The following is a 22,647-nucleotide window of genomic DNA, read 5'->3' on the forward strand; positions in this document are numbered from 1 at the left end:
AGGTCATAGTATCAGTTAGTTCTATATCAGAATCTAGATGTTGTCAATGTCAACATGTTGGTTCTCTTTCTATTAGTTTATTACGTTTCCTGGGTAGTGTGAGGTTTTGGGAATCCGCAACCTCCCAAGGGAGACCGCTCCAGTTTGTCACCTTTCTTACTGTCAGAAAGTTTAGTCGGAATCTCCTTTCTTGTAACTCGAAGCCACTAGTTTAAGTCCTACCTTCCAGAGCAGGAGAAAACAAGCTTCCTTCATCTTCCATGCAACAGCCCTTGAGATATTTGAAGATGACCATCTCCTCTCAGTCTCCTCTTTTCCAGGCTAAACATACCCAGCTCCACATGTTTATATGTGTATATATTCTAATATTTCCATTGCATAACTCAAGAAGCAGTGCTCAGAGAATTTCCAGTCTATGAGACTGAAATCAGTATGACAAAAGCGGCCTCTTCCCTCTGCATGGCGGCAGGGAGGCAGGGCAATGACAATGAAGTATGTTTCTCCACAAAGGTCATACAGACACATAAACACCCCAAATCAGAATATGTGGGTAGGATAATCTGCCAAGACATAATAACTGCCTGCTGCTTATTGCACTGTTAGGAAGTCAGGGTCATCCCTTCTGATTTCAAGTGTAACAAAGGACAGAATTTAACCAGGCATTACTAAGAGTCTGAATTATGGATATTATATAGATATTTGACAATCCCAAAATGTAGAAAGTTCCATCCTCACTATGAGAGTTCAAAGGGACTTCTGGAGTGTGTTTGGCAATTGCTTTTACTGTTGATATCCCGCCACGACCTTCAGGGCTGGCCCTTTCCAATTTATCTCAATAGATTCAACTTCTGACAGTAAAATTCAAAGACAGCTCTATCCTCTTCTGTGTGATTCTAGCATTATTCCGAGCCATTGTTGTGTATGCTATTATTTCCTTTTGTGCCGCACATCATGGTTCCCAGCAAATTTGCCACGCAGCTCCATAGAAATCGCAGGCGAGTTATTCAAGGCATGAATTTGCCTTGACGGTCCTTTAATGGAAAAGCCACATGACTGCTCTACTCTTGTGCCTTCCTGAACGGTGACTCATCTCTCTTTGTTTTAGAAATGGGGGTAGGAACAAAGCACAGGGAAGGTGTGGACTGAGCGGGATTGTGGAGGGGGGGAGAGATAGACCAAGCAAACGCAGAGCGTGTCAAATAGTTGAAAAGCTCTGTTTCATCAGAACAAGCATTTCAACAAACTGCAAATGAATGAGGATGGGGAAGCCATGCTTTCAGCATTAAATCTGCCTATTCACTTAGCAGTGTTGATAACTGAATTGCCCATCTGCCCGAGAGAACCAGATGTTTTCCATCCGTGTCTTGATGACTCTTATTTTCATAATCAACTTTAGTTCCTAGCAAAAACAGCTTTTGGGAAACCCTCCTCTGTTTTTGCCTTACGTTGCATCCCTCTTGACCCGTCAAAATTATAGATTGGTTTATCAAACCATCTTATTTATATAGATATACTTCCTTTGATGGTACAAACGACATTCCAGAGTAAAATAATAATAATCCCCACATCCCTTTGAGCAATGACACCACAAGCCTTCCTGGAGCAAGGCAGAGGCACGCTCTGTCTATAATTTGAGCCTCCATATGCTGACATTGAAATAATTAGCTCCTGCTTTCCCCCATGGATTTGGTGGTAATGAATGGCTTTGAGCTCTCTATTTGATTCGCTAATTACTTTCAGAAACGCCGTTCTGATGTCCACTCCCTGAACAATAATTTCCATTCATGTAAACAAAGTCGTAGTCACATGGGCTGGAATCCTAGAAAATGATGTGCACACCTGAATTAGGAGCACCTCCATAGCCTAGTCTTTGAAGATTTCATCCACTTGCATGGATGAAGCGGTGAAAGGAACGCTAACTTGAAAAGTGACCTGCCCATTTGGCAGGGCAAGCAGAAACTGTACTAAAATTTTCAAGAACCATTTTGGGCGCGAGTGTGGTATCCTCTTGCATGAGTTCAGAGCTTTCCAAGTTGGCAGATATGCCTTTTAGACTTGACCGTAAGACTCACTCACAACAACCAAAGGAAATGTAACAAGTCAAGTGGTGAAATGCAAAATTCATACCCCAAGCAAATTCCCTATCCCTACAAGTGTAATTTGTTTGGGTAACACATATCATCATCATCATCATCCTGAATTCTCAAGGGTGGGTGCAGCCTAAAGCCTGCAAATATTCCTACATAAGTCACTTTCTCTCTCTCTCTCTCTCTCTATATATATATATATACAGTGGACCCTCCGGATACAAATTTAATTCATTCTGGGGGTCCGTGCTCACCCCGGAAATTTTGTAAGGAGCAGTGCTGCTTCTGCACATGTGCGCGGTGCGATAGAGTGCTTCTGTGCATACACCTCTGTGTATACACTTCTGGGTTTGCCGTGTTCACAACCCAAAAGTTATATATACAGTGGAACCTCGGAAGCCAAATGCCTCTAAACTCAAACATTTCAGTTCCTGAATGATTGAAAACCAGAAGTGATTGTTCTGGTTTTCAAATGATTTTCAGAAGTTGAATATCCAGCGCGGCTGCCACAGCTTCCAGTTGGCTGCAGGAGCCATGCCTTGGAAGTTGAATGTTTTGGAAGTCAAACGGACTTCGGGAACAGATTCCGTTCGACCTCCAAGGTACGTCTGCATGTCAATGAGGGACTGATTATGCCAGTGTGTCCATACTTTTTTCAAAGAGGGCCAGATTTGATGAAGTGAAGGGCTGTGAGGGCCGACCAAAGGGCCAACCAAAGTTGTTGACATTTTCCTAGGATTGAAGTTCTTGAGCTTTTCTTAGGGTTGAAGAAGTTGTGGAGCTTTTTTTTTAGGATTGAAGTTCTCAAGGTATTTTTAGGATTTTATCCCAGGAAATAGACTGCCACAGGGGCCAGATTAAACCGACTGGTGGGCCGGATTAGGCCCCTGAAACCTCCTTCCCTCAAAGGTTTCAGAGCCACGTCCATCATCACCCCAATTATGCCCTCATTTCTCAGACAACAAAAATACCCCTCTTCTGATTTATCCTAAACTATACCTCCCCCCCCCCCCAGCCTGAGGTGCCACATCCTTAATTTAAAGTGTTGGTCCTCCTGGAGAAAGGAGGATTGGGGCAGAAAATTGTATTGAGCCAGCCTTACTGACTACACTGTGACAGTGTTCTGTTTCTGAAACAGTGAGTATCAGTAACCTAGCCATTTAACTGGCTTTAGACAAACTGCAATCCGTTTCAGCTGCTCGCAGCAAAGTGGAATTTCTAGAGCAGCAATGTACTTCCTCCCTCCTCAGGCAAGACCTTAGGGGATGATGTCAGAATACTGTAATGTCCTTGTTCCTAAGTGATAGTAAGGATGTCAAAATATACATGCAGTCACTGGGTAAAAGTATACCGAGATAGCTTTATACCCACCGGGAACTCAAGGGCATACCGACTATAATCTTGTTACAATTACACTGTAGAGCGGAATGTATTCCAAAAAAAGCCTTTACAGTCATAAATCAAAATACCTTTGCATAAACACATCTAAATTCATTACATATTGCTGAGAGAATGCCCTATATATTTCTGCCTTGAACGGACTGCGACTGTATTTTGACAGCAATGCAATTTGTATGGCACCTTTTATTAAAGGGCTCGTAGAGTATTTTATTCACTCGAGACCATAGTTCTCTCCTATTCATTCTTCTAAATAATGCAAGCCTGAGACATTTTTGCACCTGCAGCAAATAAATATATAAATAAATGATGGCACAATCTTCTCGGGGCTGATTTTGATCCTTTTACTATATATTTTTTACAACAACAAAGACAAATACTTTATAGGTATTCCGTTAAAGGAATCCGGCGGTCGTGGATCCTGTCCGATGCCCTGCTGGTGGCTAGGGCCATGGAACGACCCCTGGTAACATCAAGGGTGAGCTTATATTGTATTTGTATCAACAGGCTCCTCCTACTGGCTCCTCCTACTGGTGGTTAACCCTTGTTAGACTCACCCCTTCCTGAGGGGATGGAGTCAAGCTCTGCTGTTTTATCCAGTGCCTAAGCCAATACCTCTCACATGCTGTAATCAATAAAGTCGTGGCCTTTTTTAGCCCATTAACCTAATATACTGCGTCCATGTGTCTTATCCTCAAGCGGGTGGCGGGTCCTCAAATCACAAATTGTACCCCATTAGAACCTTAATGGGGACAGGAGGAACAAATGACTGCTGGTTCCACTCTCATCATTTATCTGGGAAATCCAAAGTGGTTCTAAACCAAAAGTTAAAACCAAAACATAAAAAATAATTATCAGTACGAATCTTGTTCCAGCAATCTTTCAAACATTCTCAGAAATTAAGACAAGCCCTGCTGAATAAAAGACAACAACCCCAAACCCATTAAGTCCAGCATTCTGTTCCTACTGAGGCCAGTGCAGGGTTTTCAGATACAGCTTGCATTTATACTGAAGTTAAATGCCTTCATAAGATTCAGAATAACTGAGGCTTCAAAGATCCTCTGTTCTTCTTGTCTGCCATAGAATAGTCTTTTTTTTTTTTTAGACATTTGATACAATCTGTTTATCAAGCTAAGTCTTTGATGTGCATGTATTAAATGTGGGGACCTTGGAACATATTTTCATGCTTGGTGGGAATGCAAAATCGTTTCTACGTTTTTGGACCAGGGTCTTTGATATCATCTCCACAAACGTTAAACAACCTCTCTCACCAAACCCAGATTCCAATCATACAATCCAGCATAAAGATTTAATTCTTTTTTCTACTGGCAGCCGCATGTCACTAGAAATCCCAGGTGGAGCTACCTCTTGAGACATGGTTCAATAATGTTTGGGATATAGCTAGTCCTGAACAACTAACTGGTCTTAGATGAGTTGCAAATGGGGTTATAAATGAAAATACCTTTGATGAAACCCAATCTCCCTTTTCTTCATACGTAGGGGGAAAATATAGTAAATCTCTTCTCACAAACCTTCCTGTGGAGAACTTATATGGACTGCCAATGTTTTAAGACCATGTAAAATGGGCTTAGTGCTATGTTCTTTTCTTTGCTATGACTATTGTATAATAAATATTTTAATTTTTTTAAGTTTTGTTTAGATTCATGCATGCTAAAATTATTTTATGGTATGACTGAATATTGTCCTTAAGAATCATTTTATTAGCGTCCATTATGTCTGTTTAAAGCTCCCGAAGAAGGAATATTGTACTCTGAAACACGCAGAGCTCAAATAAAAGTCTTCAGCAGTAAGCCTAGCCAGAGTCCACTCTCCTCTTTGTTTTGAGCCTACAGTGGCAAACCAGATGACTCTTGGGAAGACCACAAGCAAAACATGAGTGCAATAGCCATCTCCCACTATGGGTCTAAGTAACTGGTACCCAGAGACATGCTGTCTCTGATACTGGAAGGAGAACACAGCCATCGTGGCTTGAAGTCATTGATAGGCTTATTCTCCAGGAAAGTATCTAATCCTCATTTTAAAGCTATTCAAATTGGTGGCTATCACTGCACCCTGTAGTAACAAATTCTGAACTGCTGTTATCAGAAATGGTTGCATGATCTTCTATGTTTTTTCTCCGGGAGAAAAGTCACAAAAGCAACAGGAGAGTTTTTTTAATGCCCGGGTTTGTTTTTCTACTAATACCTTTCTTGAAATTCAGTTTATGTACTGATACAATGCCTTGTGTAAAGCTAGAGTAAATACAAATCTATCCAGAGTGTCAAGAGGATAAGGTTCTTAAGTCTGGCATTAGGGGAGGATACCCAGCTCCCAGATTTCCTGTATAATGGGTTAGCCATGAATAGATACTAATGGAAACATTCTAACGTGGTCAGAGTTATTACCCTAATTCGCAATAAATGGCCACAGATGTAAAACCTATCACTGATTCTGGAAATTGAATGATTTTAAATTTTACATCAGTGCTGTTTAATGGCACTTGGCACTGGTTAGCAGAATAAATATGATTTTTATTTTTTTACAGTATATATTCCCACAGGCTCTGTATGACCTAGGTCATATATTACCTGTTCCGTGCTTTTCCTCTATGCCATGAAATACAGGAATATAATGACAAAAACATTTGCTACTGTAGAATGAAGTGCCTTGGTAAAAGGAGATCTTCAAATTCCATGGTAAAAGCTTGGAAACTTTTCTCGCTGAAACTCCAGATGGAGCGTGCCTGCAGCTAGGTATACACATGGCACTGAATCCACATCAACTTGCTCTGTCTTGTTCCAGTGTGAGGTATTAACATGTAGAGGCAGCTATTTACATGATTCCCCTTGATGCGGAAACTTTCTGTGCCAGGGGGACTTATGCTTAATAGCAGCTGATGCTGTCATGGAAACTCCACACTAGGAGAGAGAATTGTGGGGCAAGAGATGCTACCACCATTCTCGGAGTCACTACCCATTAACCATAAAAGCCAGGGCTGGCCCCAAGACATTTTGCTATCTGAGGCGAACCACAAAATGGTGCCCACTCCCCGCCAGAGAAGAAGGAGTGAGTAAATATCTAAATCAGGAAGAAGAGGTTGAATCAAAATCTACATTAAGATCCACTACCCCTATGGATCCTGCCACCTGAGATGGTTGCCTCACCTTGCCTCATACGTAGATAGGCCAGCCCTGATAATAGCCATTGTCCAACAGTGACCACTCAAGCCCATTGAACTCAAAACAGCTTAATCATGTGCCATCTTGGCTGCAAGTCCAGAAAGACCTGCTCCTGGCCAGAGCCGTTCGGCAGATCTTCTACTGAGACAGGATGCTCCTTCCTGCCCAAGATATCTCAAGGGCTGTCACGTGGAAGAGAAAACAAACTTGTTTTTTCCTGCTCTAGAGAACCAATGGCTTCAAGTTTCAAGAAAGGAGATTCCAACTAAATATCAGGAAGAACTTTCTGACAGTAAGACCTGTTCAACAGTGGAATGGTCTCCTTTGTGAGGTTGTAGACTCTCCTTCCTTGGAGGTTTAAAAAGCAGAGATTGCTTAGCCTTCTGTCATGGATGCTTTAGTTGAGATTCCTGCATTGCAGGGGGTTGGACTAGATGACCCTTGGGGTCCCTCCCAATGCTGCAATTCTATGAGCCTGTGATTCTAAGAGATGTCAATGGCAAGCTTGGAAAGGGAGAGCTTGTCTGGATCTGGAAGACTCTTCTCTGAGTTGCTGTAGTTATACAGTTCATGACATGGGACAGTGGTCAGTGGTTCAGTTGTGCAGCTTACCATATGTGGTCAAGAATTCCTGATTAAGCCAGGGGGAAATTGGTGCAGAGATCTAAGAAAAATGCTGCCTGTCACAGGGTGATGGGGGGGGGGTCATTTATCTAACAGTTCAGTGGCTCATTATGCAATACCCAACCCCAGACCAACTACATAATCATAATCATTTCTGGTTCATAGATAACTCTAATTGTTGACTTGGTCAAGCTGGTGAAAAGCTCTTCCTCTGTCATGAACAGATGGTCTACAAAAGAATATGACTGAAGGTATTTGCTTTGCTTAGTAGATTAGGTGAATACCCAGAGATCTAAATATTGGGGGACACATGATACAAATTTGCACATAAGCCCATGAGATTTCTTTGCATCTCTTCTCTCCCTGGCCCTCAAAACATCAAAGAACATATTCATACCTTTAAGACAGCCCAAGAGAAGTGCATTGTTTTATTGACTTGCTTTTGCTCTAGTGGTTTTAATTGGAAAACAAATTTGGCTGTTAGGCAGTGCTGACTTCAACAAGACAAATGTGTTACATTTCTTGTGAAAGAGGAAGGAAACATTTATCTTTATATAAAACAATAAGCCGTACAATAGGAGTGAAGCAGCGTGCTGACAAAAATAATCAATTGATGCATGGTTTCCTTGAAGTTATTCTTTGTCTTGCTAACATTAATTCAGCATCACAGAAAGAACTGTATGATGTGTTTATTTATTGTTTAGCTGTAAGGGGCCATAGTAATCAGTCAATTCTTATTAAGTTGCGCTAGCTGTGCATTTGTTCCTGCCGAATTTTAATGGGTACCTAAGTTTCCAGGGTTTTTTTTGGGGGGGGGGTTTCGGTCCTTGGCAAAGTTCCATCTGCTGGGCACTCTCCCGGGTCACTGATCCTGCGGAGCTTATTTGTTGGGCAGTAGTGGTAGCAGCACTCTGATCAGCTGCCATTCCCATGGCATCCCAGAGCAACACTATATCAGGGACATTGTGGAGAATTGCAACGGCAGCCTGGTGCTGAGGGGAGCATCCGAGTGACCAATACAGGAAGCAGCAGTCGACCCTGCTGAGGCACCAGGTATCTTGCAGGTGCTCAGTGATGTCAAGTGCTGATGCTAGGCCTAGCAGTTTAGCCAAGTTCATTAGTGCAGGGACGGGGAATATGTTGCCAAACTCCAACCCCCATTAGACCCAGGCAACACAGCCAATCATCAGGGATAATGGGAGCTGTAGTCCAGCAGCATCTGGAAGGCCAGAAATTCTCCATCCCTATATTTGGGTAACTAAGTTTGCATAATTGGAGCACAAGCCTACGTGAAGTGGAACAAACTGACTGCCAAAATCATATTCAAGGAAACATGTTCTGGAGATGAGACTTTAAAAGTTGAGATATCTTGTTCAGAGACTTAACGATGACAGTGGGGCATGCATAAAAGCTTCTTGTTGGCCCCTGTCACCGAGGATGGGGGGCGGGGATTAGATTCAGTTCAGATTTAAATGTGAAATTATGTAGTTCACATGTTCCAAAGCAATATGTATACCAAAACACAACAATCTTTGAAATTTGCACTTCTTTGAATTTTGCAATGCAATTCTCCAGGCAAGCATTTGTACTAAAATGTTTATGCTTTTTTTCTTTTCTTTTTTCTTTTTTAATGCATACCCTAAATGAGCTCTGACTTGGGACCTCTAGAGTTTTGGGCATCCTCTTTTCAATTCTGCTAGGGTCTGCTTCCCCAGCATGTTCTCTGCTGCAGCAGACCCCTTCAACTCACCCATTGGTGTACAAATATAGACCAAAACCTACTTCTCACCACTGGTAACCATCACACCAAATTGGGCAACAATACCTTCACAAGCATATGAATCAGTGCACTTTAGAATAGTTTGATGTGCCATCTTGAGTCACAGTGATGTCCAACCGAATCCAAGTGTGGCTGAAAACCAGCAATGATATTTCTAGAGGCGTTTGAATGCATAGAGAACAGATGGACAAACCACTTCCCCAAACACACAGTAGACCCATCCGCCCATGAACTGGGTCAAAGAAAGGCATGAGATTTCAGTAACAGAGGATGAGAACTATATGACCGTAGTTCTGGCATAACACTGGGTACAAATTAACACAGACAAATGATACCCCTCAATTTGCAAAGCAGTGCATTGATTGTGACATACAACCCACCCATTCACTATGACTCAGGGCAGGTTTGTTCCAGACATCAGTCCACTGAAACGAGTGAGGCTGCCTAGGTTTTAATTTGGAACAGTAGAGCAGAGAAGCAGACTGACAGCCTACATTTCCCTGGGAAAGAAATACAAGTCCATGTCTGCAGTGGAATTTGGCAGAGTCGTTTCTTTGTTCCCTTGGGCTTTCCTGCCACGTTAAGCAAAGTTATCTTGGTTACATCCACTGGCATTTATCCACAGGCAGGAGAGGGCAGATCATTAATGGCAACAATCTTAACATTTTACGTTAATTCTTAGGGACTAATTCTGTCATCTGCCAGGTGCCAGGACACTACTCAGCACAGTCACTAATCTTGTAAAATCAACCCTTCAACTTTTAGCCTTGAAAACTGGTTTAACAAAATGCACGGTGACAATGACATATTGGCATAAAACGTTGGGAAGGTTAACTGTAATCCTCATCATTACAGTTTGTTCTCATGCATTAAAATTGCCCTCCACTTGGATCAATTAACTGAAGCTTTAGATGATTTATCAACCAATTAAATCAATAAACAGTGCCTTCCTATGCATATTCACTAGAAAGAAATCCCATTATGCTGAACAGGACTTCCTCCCTAGTCGGGATTGCAAACTAAAGGTTGCTGTTACTGTCCTAACCAGCATATCATCTCTTATAACTAACTTTTCACAGGGATAACCTCACAGCAAGGCTGAATGATCTTATGCACTTATACATAATGATCTTATGATCTATCTATCATATGCACACTTACTTAGAAGTCAGTCCTACTGAACAAAGTGGGACTTACTTCTGAGTATAGAAGGGCAAATCTGTCAATTTTGGCTTTTCTCAGTTTCTCATTTTTCTACTCTCCCGTTCTCTCCATTTCCACATCAGTTTGCAATTTTTTGTCAAAAGTTCCCATGAAAATTCATCCGCATTTTAGTGTGAATTTTTAATATTTGTGTTTATATGCATTTTTACCTAATGTGCACATTTTTGCAAAGCAACCATCCCTAATAAACTGCTATTTGTCATATACATTCAGCACAGCAGAAGTGGCCTTGCAAACTGACACCCCATGAGCAGCGAAGTGTCACCCTCACTTTGAAAGAAAACAAAATGAGGAATCATTTAATGCAGGGAATTGATCATTTTGTGAGGCAATGAGAAACTTTCCCTTGCAAAAAAAGAGAGAGAGAAAATTAAATCACGTGGAAGAATGGTGGAACTAGTACACATCAGAGAAAATCTGGAGAGACCATTTAATTTGGAGGTTAAAACCAAGAGTTCTGAGTTAGGTGAAGAAAGCACGTATATAGAATAACCTCAATATGAAATAGCAAAATATGTTTTCCCTATGAAATAGCAAGCTCCATTAGGGATTTACCTGGTTTGATTTTTGTTTTGTTTAAAGCACTTTATCCCCTTCTTCAACTGAAAAGTTTGAGGTTTTTTCTTCTCTTCTTTCTGTCAACAGCATTTTTAATCAGGTGCATAAATATTTCCTTAACAATGTGCCAGAATTTCCAGTTGTCAGGAAGATGTCCTAGGGAATACAGGAAGTTGCCTTATATTGAATCAAGTCATTGGCCCTTCAAGTGCAGTACTGTCTACACCAGGAGTCACCAGTGTGGTGCCTGTTGGTGTGCCTCCATCCACAGAGTGATGGGGGTGGAGATGCTCCTTCAGGTATACTGGGCCGATGCCGTTTATGGCTTTAAAGGTCAGCACCAACACTTTGAATTCTGCTCAGAAACGCACTGTGAGCCAATGTAGGTCTTTCAGGACCGGTGTTATATGTTATATGGCGGCCACCCCCAGTCAACAGTCTAGCTGCCGCATTCTGGATTAGTTGTAGTTTCTGGCCCTGACAACCAGCACATTGCAGTCTATGGCTGAGCGGCTTCTATACTCTGCACTTTGGTTGCTAATTGCCTGTTTTGTCTGTCAAAAGTAGATACTTTGCCCCTCGTGCTGGAATCAGTTTCCCCTGACCCTCTGGATGAGTTGCACCTAAGCTAGGCACCCCTATTACCCCAGCCTAATTACCCTAATGCATTAAAACATGTCAGGCAGGCCTAATATCAGCACGCAACATCATTGGGCGGCTGCCAGCCCACCCTCTTGAGGTTTCTCTTACATTCTTTCCTTTTCTTTCTTCAAAGCTATAGAGCAACACACAAATAATCTCAAACAATGTGAAGAGGACACATGCTGCTGCCAGATATCCAAAGAGCATTTAGGGAATGGTTGCTTCTCTAATATTTGGAGACTAATTAATTACCATCAAAAGCTACAGCAGAGACTTTTGAGGAGAATCTTCAGGGGCAAATTTGATTCCTTGTTTGTTTGTTTGTTTGTTTGCTTGTTTCCCAGAAATCCAGAACAAAAGTGTCTGGGACAACTGTTTGTGTTCAGCAGAATCAAAGCTTCCCAATAATTAGGTGCAAAGAATAATACCCAAATGAACGTCATGAGCCATTTTTGGTTTTCTAAAGCTTGTGACACATTTTTTTTCAGAATCTGTTTATGTGTTTGATCTGCATGTAAATTGTGTTTATGGTTCATTTGCCCTTGGGTATTAGCAACATTATTCTTAGTGACCATGGTCTCTGGAAGTGTTCTTGAGAGCTAATTTTTTTAAGGGGGGGAGGAATGATACAAATTCCCCCTGGAAGATTGTTCCTCATTAATTACTCTTTGAAATAAATCTTAGGCATAAAAATGAGTGTGTGTCAGAAGAAACAAGAATGATGTATCCTTCTGCAGTAATTAGAAATTCTGCTCAGCGAGCATTACATAGTCAATTATTTTTTGTCTCATATAAATAACAGCTTTATAACACCGGTGTTTTCTAGAAGTACTGGAGACACCTCATCTCACCTGGACCAGGGACCAGTTATGGCCGCTCACCGAGTCCCCAACAGTGGGTGATGTTTGCAGCCCTGCCATCCTCCTGAAGCCACGTCATGCTTTTGGGCCATTGCTCCGCCCACTGGGCTACCACGGAGGCCTACGGGTTCCCGCCAAATCCTCATATTTGAACCAGCCAATCCGTAGTGGGCCAGGGGGTGGAGCTAGAGGAGCAGACCGTGGAAGCGCAGGTTTCACTTGGTTGAAGTTCAGTGGTGCTCAGCAGAGAGGTAGGCCTGTATTCCTTGCAAATATGGGGGAAGCATCCATACTATTTCAGTTTCTGGGGTGCAACTGCATTTTTGAAGTTTGAGGTTTTAAATAGCTACCCTTTTGCCAACATTGTTGGTTTTTTGGTGAGGGGGGAGAAGATAAATTTCCTCAGTGGACTCAAGGGTTCGCTGCCCCTGCACTAAAAGGATTCCCTATAGCAGGGCCAGGCAAGATCTGTGCCCAAGAGCTTGGGAAATTGCTTCTCATCAGAGCTGAGGGACTAGTGACCTGATTCAGTATATCTGGAGACGGGTGAATGTCTATTTCTGACATCTGTCAGTGTCTCATCTTGTTACCCATAATTCCACCCTTGGTTCTGTTTCAAATTAAGCAACTCCCCCCCCTCCCTTAAAAATAGATATTCAAATGTTATTTTACTACATAAGTAAAACTGTATTTTCTATGAGAATAGGTGTTCAGGTATGTACTTTCTCTCAAAATAAGATTTAAATAAATATTTTGATACGTTTAAACCTCTGCATACTGGATTGTCTTGTTTGAGGAAGTGCAGAGTCTGGTGGAGAGATAAGTTTCTGATCCATGTATTAATCCAAGAGGGGCATATATTAAACCATTTCATACTGAAATTCACAATTATCAAATTATTCAAGCATCCCAAGAGGCAATTTTGTGCGTTTAGGTGCACAGCATTAAAGCAACTTCCAGTGAAAGAACTCTAGCTCAAATGTCTTAAATGGGCTATAAAGGCTGTTCAAAGCTGTAATCAAAAGCTTATTAAAAAGGAACCACACAAGGACTATTTCCACAAGGAACTTCTAACACCACCAAAATCCCCTCTTGCTTGGCTTTTCTGCTTGTTCAGAATTCAGCTCACTGACAGAAGTATTTTCCCTGTTCAGAAAATATATTTACAGTATGCTCGATGCTAATGATCCACTTATTTAACAAAGTTCCTTTCATTTTGTGCCCTGGTGCCTTCCTTCATGCAATGTAGATTTCAGGGCTTTTCAAACAAGCAAACTGCGAGACGCTACATTATTCATCTGTTTTCAAAGTATTCTACATAGAATTTAAAACACAGACACAGAAAGAATGGGAGAGAATACTCTTATTCAGCCTGCACATTATCCAGTGGGGGTATCCAACCGCAAGCAATATTCCAGCATGAGCTCCATTGAGCAGGAGTGGAGAGACTTTGCCAGCTGGTGGGTGGGGTCCTGACATCCCCCAACCTCTATAAGTCATCCTGATAGGTTAGTGGAGGGCCAATCAACTTACATCATCATAAGCGCTTCATTTTGCCTGTGCGAAATTGAGCAGTGTGGGCAAACCTGTCTTCCTTTGCCCTGGCAGCTTAAATTCAAACCACGCAGGCAAAGACGCAGAGGTTGACAGGCACTTCCAAGTAGTTGGCAGTGCTTGCAAACCATACTTTTTGGCAGAGATCTTCACCTGCCCCATACCTTACATCCTGTATGACATCAGGGGTAAAGCCGATGGCTCTGGTTTGGGGAAAACAAATTAGGACCTAGAGGTTCCTCACCAGCGCCATTAGCATTGCTGGCCTAAGAGAAGGGAGCAAATTCCGTTATATGTACCCTGAGCTGAAAGGTTTCATCTCTTCAGCATTAATGTGTTGTTCCTCACATCCTGCAACACAGCACTCAACAGCTAAGGAAAGGAAAGCATTTGACAGAAAGAAGAAAAGACTTTAGTTCTGAAAGAATGCAGTGATGTTCGTTGTCAACCAGTGTTGTCAGTGTTTTGAAGGCTTGGGGCAAAAGCAAGGAGCTAAAGAGGACTAAGAAAGACTCTCATCTGACACCCTGGAGAATGGCTTCCAGGCAATGAAAACATGGCCAAGAAAGATGTACCAATAGTCCAACAGAATAGGGCAGCTTCTTATTTCACAGATGACCACATCTCAGGACTTTCTTGCCTAACAAGCCTGCAGGAGACGACATCTCCAGGTAGTTTACAGATATATACCGTAAGTGAAGACTCTGCAGGTGTTTATTCATGATAACAAACTTGGTGGTTGAACCGCAATGAAAACAAAAAGGTAGTAAAACTATACTTTTATTTCATGCGCACACACCTTCCTTTTGGGGGGGGATGATTGTGGAGATTACAAAATGTTCTAGCTCTTTTAAAATTAAAAGTTTATTGGCAGAAACAGATACAGAAGACAATAAAAATTATGGATATGGCAAATAAAAGTATAAAAATAAAACACAGGTACAGAGGAGGGGTAAAACACCAGGAAACTATTGAATGAGGCATTGCATTTTCAGCAAATGTTCTAACTTGAGATGGCCGTTGTATGAAACCACAGGCTTGTAACTATTCTGCATTTCTAAACATGGAATTTCACAGATTATGGGCTGCCACAGAAATTACCCTATCCCAAGCCACCAACCTGCTGAATTTCTGAGGGCAGCATAACTACCCAGAGAGCCCCATCTGGCAATGTTAACACCTGAGAGGGTCTGTAGGAAAGAAGGTGGCTTTTTAGTATCTGTATTTGGGACATATACTGTAGGTGAATGAGGTCCTCTATTTTCTAAGCCCTATATTTTCAAAGATTACAGGGTGAGAATAGTCAGGGAAGGGGCCATCAAATTATTTCAGATATACAGGGTGAGTCCTTTAAAAGAAGCCCTGTGGATACAGAGTACACATGTTCCACGGGGCCTCTTTTAAAAAGACTCGCCCTGTACAAGTGCCTGTGGTCTTGTTCTGCTCCTGCATTACCTTTTTACTGTGCAATTAACCAGTTGTGAAGCTTCATGGACAGCTCTTCACGGGCAATTCAAGACAAGAACGCAATATTTATGTCACTACTGGAACCAAGGGATAGCAACAAAACCAAAGAATGTTTGCAATTTTTAAAAAGGAAAAACACAACCCATTCGATTTATCCCATATCCCACCAATCTCCCCAAAGCAATATATAGAACGAAGAGTCTTCACACTATGAATTCTATAGACCCTCTAGAATGGCTGCTCTGCAACATAGGCAGCAAGTACTGTGGGAAGGGTATTGTTAGAACCCTATGCTAGCTCGGAATTTAGTCTGCAGACTAAGACATTTGGGTGGCACCAGGTTGGCAAAAGCTGGGTTAATTAAATTTGCATTTGATCCAGTTTTGTTCAGCAGTTACCTTCCTAACACATATACACATATCAACCATCTCCCCAAGCTGTGGGAAGGGGGTGGGGAATAGCATGAAGACATGTCGGATCGCAATGAGCACTCCTTGTTCAGCTGACTTGAACATCGACTAAAACTTTGGATGCAATGAACTTGCAATGAAATTCTGACCTTTCAGGTTTCTCCACCACCACCACCATTTCAATGTAAAATCAATGACCCTTTCATTAAAAAGAAGAACCCCCTGGAGCAAGTAAGGGAGACTTTTTTTGATTGATCTAGAAATTATCTGGTGGTATCTCTAAGGGTTTTTACTGGAAGTTTCTTGCGGTTTCTGCTGATGGGCGACGGCAAGACTCTGAGAAGCCAATAAAGGTTCAGCTGAGGTGAAAAAGTGTATGCGGAGCCATGCTGCACTGAAGCTGTGCTGAATTTCAACTCACATCTTTCGCTTCAAGGATAATAACTGTGAACTCTGGGGCAACCTTTCCTTATAGAGGACTAATGAGTTTCTGTAGCTCCTCAGAACATCCTGTGCCTGCTTGCTGGACCCCGAATTAAATTATGCCAGAACGAAGGTAACTATCATTTCTCCTGCAGTCTTCCAGTCAGAGGAGTTAGATGCTATTTCATGGGAAATTTGAGGGGGTGGGTTCCTCCTCTATACAGCGTCTTATCCATTCAGGTAGTAAGCCAGCATGTACTAGATTCTCACCTTGCAGAGATGGAAAAAAGGAGTTGCAGTGGAGTCCTGAGAGTGTGAAAAGCCAGATATAAAGCAATTTTGACTTCAAAAGCCTGGGCCCTTTCTCTCTTTCATTATTAACAGTGAATTTCAATGGCAGAGGGTTTCTGCCATGCATGTCAAGCCCACACAACTTGTTACTCATCGAGCTAAATATAGGACACCTCCCAGTGGCCTCCCAGGTCCTCAGTGACTTTTCCTGTAGTCCTCACAAGGCAACAGATAAAGGAGATCTATCAAGTCCTGGGTAGCCCACTGTACATTTAATTGATGGGTTTTATTTTAGGCATTTGCTCAACCAGAAGCTGGTTCACAACAAGCTTCAAAAACAAAACATCGACAACATGAATACTAAAAGCAGGTTTAAAACAAATAAACTTCTTAACTTAAAAATCCTGGGGGAATCCAAAGGCACCAAAAGGATAGGAAAACTGAGAGCCAAATGAGCCTCTCTGAGAGGACATTTCCATACAAAGGGAAGCAACATAAAAAAGGCCTTTTCTCTGCTTGTTGCCCCACTTCTCCTCAGAAGATGGAAATACTCAGAGAAGAGCCTCACTAGATGACCTCAGGACAGATTTTATGTGAGAACCATCACTCTTTCAGTTCCAAGTCATCTAGGATATCCTTGGTTGGTGGGCTGTGTTCATTTTGCTGGGACACAAGCTACGTAGAGCCAAGTGAATACAAAACAAGGACAATGGGACTAGCACCATGAAACAGGGATAATGGTAGACATGCAACAACATTGACCTTATATATCCAGATTTAGTATACAGTACACGTGTTTGAAAATGGATATTCTTGCACTCGGGTAGCCAACATGGTGCCCTACAGATGTTGTTGGCCTCCAACTCACATCAGCTCCAACAAGCATGGCTAGTGGCCAGAACGATGGGAGTTGATGTTCCAACAACATCTGGAGAGAACCATGTTGGTTCCCCCAGTGCGAGAATATCCATTTTGCTATTGTTCAAGCTGGGTCCAAAGGTTACACCCCAAATGTTTGCAGTGAGGAACAACTCCAGGTTTTGTCTAGGGGCCACAAACAAGGCTATCATTTGAGGGGTTGTTTCATTTTGGTGTCAAGAAAAGAAGCCTGGAGGTTCTCTTTGAGTCATGTCAGATGCTATATTTTCAAATGAGATGAAAATGTTTAGCTCTTTAAAAAAAATCCATTTGTGCCAAGAAGGTCTAGTGTTGTTGATCATTAATCAAAAAGCCAATTTTAGGTACTAAAATCCAGATTAGGGACCTGCCACTTCCACTGATATGAGTGAAAGAGAGTTTACTACATGCTTAATTGTTGGTTTTTCTAGTTCATGCCTGAAATCTCTAGTTCTCAATCATTTCCATTTTTAGGTTGGTCAAAAAAACATATAAGGTAAAGGTAAAGGTACCCCTGACCATTAGGTCCAGTCTTGGATGACTCTGGGTTTGCGTGCTTATCTCGCTCTATAGGCTGAGGGAGCCGGTGTTTGTCCACAGACAGCTTCCGGGTCATGTGGCCAGCATGACTAAGCCGCTTCTGGCGAACCAGAGCAGGCAAAAGTTTTTCAATCCCATTATTTCAATGGAGATAATTAAGCATGTGCTTACCTTGTTTAACTTTGCAGAATCATATCTGTAAATTCAGATTTTCAAAACTCAAATGCAGAAGCCCTGTCTAGTGGCTGCTGCATCTGAGTAAACGTGTGCCGTTCCATTACTCGTGAAATTGGTAACTTGAAAAGGAATCTGCAGCTTTCTCTTTTTTCCTATATTACTTCTTATTCAAATATGGATTTAAACTGAAGCCTTGACATTGCCCTTTTCTGTGCAGTCTGTATTAAGTACTTACGCTAATGAGGCACTGGAGTTAAACAAATGGCAAGGCAAGGATTGTGCTGTGAATGTGAGAGAAGGAAAGATGTTTTAAAGTTTATCCCCGGGCTGATGCCAAGTTACATTCTGGCTTCACTATAGGGAGCTACTGGACCTATTTCTGTTTGCTCCATGCAGGGCAGGGATTGCCAATGTGGTGTTCATGGGTACCAGTGTGCCCATCAGGCACCCACAAAAGGTCTCAGTAAATATCCACTCAAAAAATCCACAATGCACAAGAGGCTGTTTGCTCTTTGTGCTCAAGGCAGCCATGAACCACTTAATTCCTTCGTTTGTCCCCCAGCCTTGCTCCTCTCCCTTGCCCATCAAGCACCACACCTGGAATCCCACTAACTATGGCTGGCAAGGGAAGGGAACCTAGGTGCCAACTCCCTGGGGCTCTGGGTGCCTGAGCAATCACAAAATTCCGCATGAAGGGGCTGAGCACCGACAAATTTTGGTGCCAGGGCCATGCACGTTGCATGGCACCCACAACCCCAGGCACCAACAGTCATGAGGCCAAGTCGATATTCCTGGAAGGGGAGATACAAAAGGACTGGGAAAAGAATAAGTTTGAAAAAGCTTCAGGCAGTTTGAGTCAGCAGAGGCTCAGGGAGCAAGGTGTACTGGCAAAGTGTTGGAGGGCAAACCTGTGTGTACCACACAGACTGACCCACACCCCCTAAACTAGCCTGTTGCTCTCAGGTTAGGTGCACGGGAGGGTGTTGTTCCATCACCAGTATTGAAATAAGATCCAACAACAAGTCCATTTGGTTTCTGTATGTGAGAAGAGGTGCGCCATCTTGTCCTTTGTCAGTATCCAGGCCTGGTCCAAGCAGCTGCCTCCTCTGCCTTTGCACTGAGGTCATAAAAGGTGGGTCTCTTAATTACAACACAGCCACAGTTTCATGCTATCTTAAAGGTACGTGTTGGTAAGAGGCCATCTGCATCTTTTGCATGAATGAATAATGAAAGAGAGCTTCCAGGTTGTCCTCCTGAGTGGGGTGGCTGCTCCTACAATGAAAGACGAGGCACAGTGCCCTAAATTGAACTGTGCAATATCATGGAGTAGAAAGTGGAAAACAATGCAAGAGCATCTCAGTCAAGTCACCTTGCGCCTTCTCCTTACTGTGTCCTTTGGCCAGGGCACAGCCTGACTCCCTCCCTTGGCAATCTTCGCGGAGCTCTGGCCCAATGGTTGCCAGTGGCTTGAATTAATTAATTTTATAATGAATGATTTTAGAGTGTTGTTTGTGTTGTACTTTTGTACTGTTTTATTGTTGTTAGTCGCCCTGAGCCCGACTTCAGCTGGGGAGGGCGGGATATAAATAAAAATTATTATTATTATTATTATAAGAGTTGCTGCAGGGATGGTAGCTGACCCAGGTGAAAGTGTACATATCTCCCTTCATTTGACTGGTCACTAAGGGTGGATCTACACACGGGGGGGGGGGAGGGAGAAGCTATAAATAAGTCAGAAATTAGATTGTTATAACAAAAGAAAAAATAACCCTATGGAAAATCGTGTAGAAAAATTTTCTGCTCTCTGGCACCATCTGGTGTTGCATGTTTATAATGCATTCAAATTGTCGTTTCTTTACTAATGTAGCTGAGTCCTATAATAGCCCTGAGGAATTAAAAAAAAACACATGACTTTGCTGGGATACATCTGTTCCGGTTATAGCAGAACAAAGACTGATAAATGTTATTTTCTTCCTTGTAACACTGGATCAAAATCAGATTTGCAGGTGACATTGTACATTTCCATAATGGATGCCTGTATATAAGATAATATCAAATTAGACCCAGGAAGGGCAGGAAACAGAAATATTCTACTGGAGTAATTCTCTCTCTCTCTCTTTCTCTGCTACTCTTTCTTTATATATAGTGTGTACAGTTGTTGCAATTCTAATCCTTGTGTGAAACTGATACCATCTATGACTCAAATGCTCTAATGAGTGACTCACTAGTACTGAGAATAGCTATCAAAGGGTCACTTTGGGGCTAGAAGGATCCTTTCAGGAAACAGATGGAACAGACATTTATAATCGGTTCCTGCCTTTCCCTGAAGATGTGTTCAGCTGTTATGGCGAGATCAGTCTTTAAAATACTAGTTTCACATAAAAATGACTGTTGTGGCTTATAAAAGGACAATGTCTTAAAGGCGAGGAATACCACCATGTCTTTTTTTTTTTTTTTTAGGGACAAAAATGATGCACTGGTGCAAAGCAAGGCTGGAAGGTCCTACACATCCCAGAAGTTTTCGTTTCCATTATGCTTAGCATACAATTGTTTTTAAATATGTGGTAAGAGACACCTTGAATTGCATGGTTGGACTTGCAGGATGCTACATAGGTGTTTTCTTTAATGAATTGGTATTGATCAACATACAGAAATACATCCTTCCGTCATGTCCACTGCAGGAAGGAAAGAAAGATGGATGGAGAACTGTGAGAAGATAGGCCCATCAACAGCAGGCATATCCTGTATAGATATATGAATCTGTATAGATTCTTATCTGCTGCAACCTCCATTCATCTTCACAGCCATCGTAACATACCGCTTGTTATCATCCGCCTGTTCTGCCATTGAGGACTTCTTCGATCATTCTTTGTCTAGCTCCTCCCCTTTGACCTTACCGCCTTGGGTGACCCTGCTGGGAGTACGAGACTCCTGATGGCTTTGCTCACAAGGGTCAAGGGAATGAATGTGCAAGCCCACTCACCATGACAAGGTGATGACCCAGTGCTCCAATTGGAGAAAAAGCCTTTACCAAAGGTGTCATGGGTTTTGAAGATGCTCAAACTCAGGACGAAAGGGAGAAACATGCTAAGAGGAAGGCACGCTTGGCAAACCCTCACCATGATCAACTCCTGCCCCTAAACCTGTGTCCCCACTGTGGAAGGACGTGTGGATCCAGAACTGGCCTCCGCAGTCACTTATGGAGTCACTGTTAAAACCGTGTTTATGGAAGACAATCTTACTTGGCTACGAGTGATCACCAAAGAAGAAGAGCTGTATAGCAGCCTTCATCAACCTAGTGCCCTCCAAATGTATTTGGACTACAACTCCTATCAGAGTTGTAGTTTGAAACATCTGGAGGGTACCAGATTGACAGAGGTTGCTGTAGGGTCTCAAGACAATAGTTGTATACAGTGGTACCTCGGGTTAAGTACAGTGGTGACCCCACAAGACGAATGCCTCGCAAGACGGAAAACCCGCTAGACGAAAGGGTTTTCCGTTTTTCAATGCGCTTTGCAGGACGAATTTCACTATGGGCTTGCTTCGCAAGACGAAAATGTCTTGCGATTCTTGTGATTTTTTTTCACTCCCCACCCCCTTTTTCTAAGGCACTAAGCTGCTAATAGCCTTTTAGCAGCTAATCCGCTAATCCCTTAAGCCTTTAATAGCCGCTAATCGCCGCTAAATCGCTAATAGCACTAATCCGCTAATAGGGTTGCTTCGAAAAAACCGCTAGACGAAGAGACTCGTAGAACGGATTCTTTTCGTCTTGGGAGGCACCACTGTACTTTATTTATTCCAGAGGTCTGTTCTTAACCTGAAACTGTTCTTAACCTGAAGCACCACTTTAGCTAATGAGGGCTCCTGCTGCTGCCGCGCCGCTGCTGCACAATTTCTGTTCTCATCCTGAAGCAAAGTTCTTAACCCTGGGTTAAGTGGAGTCTGTAACCTGAAGCATATGTAACCTGAAGCGTATGTAACCTGAGGTACCACTGTACTTCCTTTTAAGAATTATAGGGGCAGAAGTCCCCCCAAAAGATGGTTAAATTGTTTGTGTATGTTACGACAGCAGCGAGGATTTTGTGTGCTCAAAAAGAATGGAAGGAAGAAGAAATTCCCACAAAAGAAGAATGGATAAGTAAGGTGATGGACTATGCAGAAATGGCAAAGTTAACAGTTAATGTGAAAGAACCCAGCAACGACAGCTTTGTGGAAGAATGGAAGTCTTTTTTGGACTATTTAAAGAAATCGGATAGTTTGATGAATTTGCAAGCAGGATTTGAAGTTTGAGCAACAGAAAGATTTAGGACTTGCTGTAATATTGTTGTGATATAAGATATAGAAGGCAGGGTACAGCAAAAGGGGAGGAAACAAAATCACTATGGAAAACGGGATGGGAAGTCAACAAAACAAAAAACAAAATTATGTATTGGAGTGTTTATGTAGAACTATTTCTCTTTTTGAAATTTAATTTTTAAAAAGTTATAAAAAGAAAAGACAAAAGTTGTATGCTGCAGCCATCAAGGATAAGGAATA

The sequence above is a fragment of the Podarcis tiliguerta genome (assembly GCF_965153285.1).
Source record: "Podarcis tiliguerta genome assembly, chromosome: 3".
In the NCBI taxonomy this organism is placed as follows: Eukaryota; Metazoa; Chordata; class Lepidosauria; order Squamata; family Lacertidae; genus Podarcis; species Podarcis tiliguerta.